At 31.6% G+C, this 5,438-nt stretch overlaps 1 pseudogene; it reads left to right on the forward strand.

Annotated features, from left to right (window-relative positions):
* Window positions 1–4,357: 4,357 nt before the first annotated feature.
* LOC132365516 (small nuclear ribonucleoprotein G-like) lies at window positions 4,358–4,588 on the forward strand (annotated as a pseudogene).
* Window positions 4,589–5,438: the final 850 nt, after the last annotated feature.

The raw sequence follows: 5,438 nt of genomic DNA on the forward strand, positions 1-5,438 counted from the left end.
CTTCAACATGGTAGGGCAGACACTAATGTATTTATTATATCAGAGCCTAGGAAATAAAGACTCAAAGAGTCTCTACCTCTTTAAGTAAAAAAGAAAAGAAATCATTAATTCTTTCTTTATCTCACAGGGAGAATACAGTTAAATAACTATATAACAATAACCATGAATACTTAAGTTGAATTTCCTCAGTAAAAAGTAAAATGGTATTGGACTAAGTTCAACCAGAATCCAGGAAATGCCTTTTTTTGGACATATGTATAACTTAACACTTTTGTGAGAATTTTTCAGTGATGTCTTCTCATTGACTGCTGACAGAATGTAACAGTATTAATGGACATAAGAACTTAGGTCCTTTTGTGAGGAAGTGATGGATGGTCTTGTTTCTTTCTGTTTCATTGTTCAGTATATCTCTTTGAGTAAATGCTGAAGACTATAATAAATTCTCATCACATTTCCAGAACCTCTCCTTTATACTGAAGGTGTTTGGATATAAGCTTGCCAACACTTTCCAATAAAACTCCACTGTCAATGTCAATTAAAGTAAAATTTGCCAAACAGCTTGTCAGATTAATGTTAACGACGTCCAGAAATAGATGCTTACTTTGATGCTTAGTTTTTAAAAAGTTAAGAATTACTTTATTAGAAGGAATGCATTCATTGCTTTCATGCTTTGTTTTCTCTAAGAGTTTTCAACATAGCAAAAAAAGTACTTCGTTTACTTTTAATGTTAAACGTTCTTTCAGTATCAACTGTGAAAAATGATAAAAGAGATCTCATTCTGTTAAAAAAAGAAACAAAACTGTGTACCACTTTATCACTGCCTCAGTATAGATAGATTATAGATAGTTGATAGATAGAAATAGATATAGATGATATAGATATAAATAAAAAAGGATAGATACAGAGATAGAGATAAAGGATTGAACAAATTACAAGCTTTCCAAATTCTTACTCCAGAAACGCTTTTCCTGTTATAATTTTGTCTGTCAGCAAACCTCAAATCATAAGTCTTTATTACAATAGTAAGTTCTGAGATCACAGTAGGTTTTGAAACTTGACACTGCAGAACCAAATAGTTCTGTGATGTTGGACAAGTTGTAGAACTTCTGTAAACCTCACTTTCTTCATCTAAATAATAGAAATGTAGTGGTTTAATGTGAGGAATAATTGAGATAAATTATTCAAAGCTGTTGGAAGAACACTGATTACACAATTCATGTTTGTTGGTTATGTTATTACCATCGTGATTCTTTTTGTTGTTATTATTGAATATCTATTAGACATTCAACCAAAAATCTATATATTCCAAAGATGTGGCTAGTGATTCTCAGTTACTGTAAAACTATTTGTTTACAAACTGATAGCTTATTAAAATCCTATATTGTTAATGGGTTGCACATTCATGTTGCTCTGTGAAATTAAGGTTTAATGTCCATTTGAAACTTCAATAGTTCAGGATACGCCTTTATATATAGGCAGTGTAGGATAATATTGAAGACAAGAGACTTTGGAGTTTTATAGAATGTAATGGGGGTTCTGACCCTGCTACTGCCTGGTCTTGAGACCTTAGACATGTTTTTATCTTTTCTAAATCAAAACTCCCTCAGTATAGTGCAAATGTGTCTTTGTGGCATACAACTCCTCACAGAATCTATTAATTTCCAAATACATTTATATTTTTTAAACAAATTTAAAAATTCCTACTAATGAAACAACTTGAAAATTTGGAAATTATAAATGCTTAAAAATAAAGAACACTAATCCCTCACTAGAGATAACCCTAGCTAAAATTACAACTACTTTCTTTTCAGTCCTTCTGTGTATCCTGTGGTTCAGACTCAGAGGCACAGGGCACTTAGGAAAGTTAATATTTGTATCACACTTTTTGAGAAATGTTATAAATGTTTCATGATAATTTGAACTAATTGTGACAACAATTATTTTTAAGGAAGAGCAAATACAAAAATGCATGTTTGATTTTAATTATACAATTCGTATGTTTGTCTTTCATTTGCCATCAAATATCATATCTAATCTTCTGAGGACTTAAAATGTTTTTATATGAAGAAATTTCATATTGGAATATCATGATGATAAGAAAAATTCTCCAGGTCTAACAAAACATATATTATTGTCTAGTACAGGCACAAAATAAAAGTTTGATTCTATAAAAACTTAGAAAATGTTGAGAATTCTTACCATTTTTTTCATAAGAGCACAATGTCAACATAAATGCACTTTCATATTTATTTCATTGATTTTTACGTAATGGATCAGAAGATCTAGGTAAGATTATTATGCTATAGTGTTAAATGTTTCAGTTTGTTTCCATGTCATGAGTAATAAGCTGTGATAAGCACCTGGGTTTTTTCCATACTTATTGTCGCAGAAGTTATTTTTACTCAAATGCTTAATGAATATGTTCTTTAAATTATGTCCTTGTTTTCCTCTTGCTCTCCCTCCCCAGCAGTCTCCAGGATGATTTTAGGGTCCAAGTGAGTCTGGAATGCTGAAAAAATCTACAACTGTTACACACCCATTATCTGAAATATTTAGTGGGTTAAGGTGAGTATAAATTCACTTATTCTCCATCTCTGGAATATTTTAATTTAAAAGGTTCTGAGTTCTCTATATTTTGGGATTTTTACTTAAATTATTCTGTCTTATTTAATTTTAATAACTCAAGCCAGTAAAATAATTGTTGGTACTTATTTATAACCCTTTTGTTGCAAATGGGACCACATTATTCATATTGGTAGATAGATTAGATAAACAAATAGGTAGATAAACATAGATATATACATATTTTAAAGAATTTCTGCAAATCCCTCACAGGTTAATTCCCGAAAACACTTTGTTTTAAATACTCCAATTTTTAGTGGAAAAATTATAAAAATATAACTTTAGTATATATATATATGCTAAAATAAATTGTAAAAATAGCTATAGATTTATATATCTGGTTTTGGTCAATATTTATGGGTGAAAAACTCATATATTTAACATACACTTTTATTAAAATGATATATAAGAAAAATATCTAGTTATTATATATATATATATATGTATATATGGTCAGCAAAATAACTCATTAATAGAAGCTTGATTGGTTGAATGAAAACATTAAATCTAAAATAAGTCTAGGCTGAATTGCCCCATCTACTTGATTTACATTTCTACTGTAATGCAATATTCATATTTGATCTATGAAAAGACTTTTTGTTTCATAGTCATACATTTAATAATCTCTAAGCTCTGCCCTACGTATGTTAATAGCTATGCTTAAGACAGGCTTGGCTTACGAAGCACTAAATGCAATGATCTCTTTTCAAATAAAGTGACATCTACTTTTTGAAAACTACTGCAGTTCTACTGAGTATCCTGTCAATGAAAGTTCAGATGGTAAAAAGAAGTGGATTGAAGGTGGAGAGAACAGAGAACAATGTCATTACACCTGTCAAATAATGATAACCAGATGCATAAATTACTTTCTTATCCCTTGTTCACATTTAGTTTTTTTTATCCTAGAACACACATACAGACTATAAAATTCACAGTCATCCTGTTCCCTAGTGCATATTCTAGTACATTGTAAAAAATTAAACAGAAACCTCAATTAAATAGAGCTGGGAGTCCCTAAAGGGGGTGCTCTCACACCCTAAGACAGCAGAGCCCAACAGGAGGAAGAAAGACTCCTCTTCTTTCCTGGCAAGGACTCAGTCGATGAAAAGCCATGGACTCTGCAGTAGCCCTCCCAACTTCATTTTCTTCTTTATAAAATTGTTCTCCTTCCCTTGCTGTGCAGAAGTTGCAAAGTCTGAATTGCAATTCTCTGCTGAGAATAGACCTGTCTTTGTTGGAGAAATATCTAGCAATCTATTTATTTCAGGTCAACAATATGAAGGCAGACACACACACACACACACACACACACACACACACACACACGCAGATTGGAAACAATTATTAAGACTGGGACTTCTTAATTTTTCTAATAGGATTTTGTAGCAGAGAGGAGGAGACCCAATGTGATTTCTTTTATACTGACTTTCAATTTGGACTGAAAAAGTAAGAGCTGATGCTTCTGACAATTTTTAATTGTGTAAGCATTTCCACTGTAATTTTATGGAAATTGATATCTTACTGTAACAACTGAACACAAGTTATTTAATATACCACATTTTCTTAGTTATAATAGAACTATATATCACATTTTATTTGTATCCATTACCTCAGCCAGGGATAAAGAAAACATTTTTTTTTTCTACTTTTATTAAAGAATTGCTCTAACCGCTGGAACGTGAGGGACAACTAGAATTCCTTTTGGAGGCATCTTTGAGCTCATCGAGTAGACATCATGAGCAAAGCTCACCCTCCCGATTTGAATAAATTTATAGACAAGAAGTTATCATTAAAATTAAATGGTGGCAGACATGTCCAAGGAATATTGAGGGGATTTGATCCCTTTATGAATCTTGTGATAGATGAATGTGTGGAGATGGCAACTAGTGGGCAATAGAACGATACTGGAATGGTGGTAATACAAGGAAATAGTATCATCATGCTAGAAGCCTTGGAAGGAGTATGAACAATGGCTGTCTTCACCAGAGAAGTCAACTGCTTCCACGTGACCCCTCTCCACATTTTACTGTGATGAAAATTGGGTCATGTACATTTTCTTACTGAACTTTTTTGTTACATAAATTTCTGTAATAGTCAAAAAAAAAAGAAGTATTTCTGTAGATACCTTGAAAATCAAGGACACATATAGTTCAAAGAACCTTGATTAAAAATAGAGGAAATAGTTTGCCAACTGAAAGAGGTATCACGGAAGTTCAAAAAGTTCGACTTTGAGGAAGTTTACCAAATGAGTTGCAAGGTGTTACATAGAGACATGTATTATTTTGCTAAGGTTGGATTGTGTTGTATTCAGAGTGAAAATACAGTTTCTTAACATAAACAGGTGCAACACAGGTGTTTAGGAAAAAAATTACCCTTAATGACATAATAAATGGTAATTATATTTTAGCCACTAGGGGTTAACTATTTTTTTCTTTTCTTGTTGCAAGGGCTCCAAAAGTTGGAATCTAGATTAATTCAAGTGATATTCTGTGCTCTGGAAAACTGTCCATGGAGCTGGCATTTAGCTTTTTCTCACCAATTAAATATTATATGTCTCAAACACAGTTGATTGCATATATTTGAATTTCAGTTAATTAGTCAATTCTTGCCAGAGGTTTTGCATCTTTCAGTTATTCAGGAGAATAAATTTTCCACAAAGCGGTGCCATAATATATTATATAACTCATTTACAACTTAGCACATTATTTTATATAATTTTTAAAATATTTAAAACAACTCGAATTCATGGGAATTCTTGTAAATGTTGTTTAAAACTTACTATGTTAAGTGAATATACTTATGTCGACTCTGGGCAA

The sequence above is a fragment of the Balaenoptera ricei genome, chromosome 4, assembly GCF_028023285.1.
Source record: "Balaenoptera ricei isolate mBalRic1 chromosome 4, mBalRic1.hap2, whole genome shotgun sequence".
In the NCBI taxonomy this organism is placed as follows: Eukaryota; Metazoa; Chordata; class Mammalia; order Artiodactyla; family Balaenopteridae; genus Balaenoptera; species Balaenoptera ricei.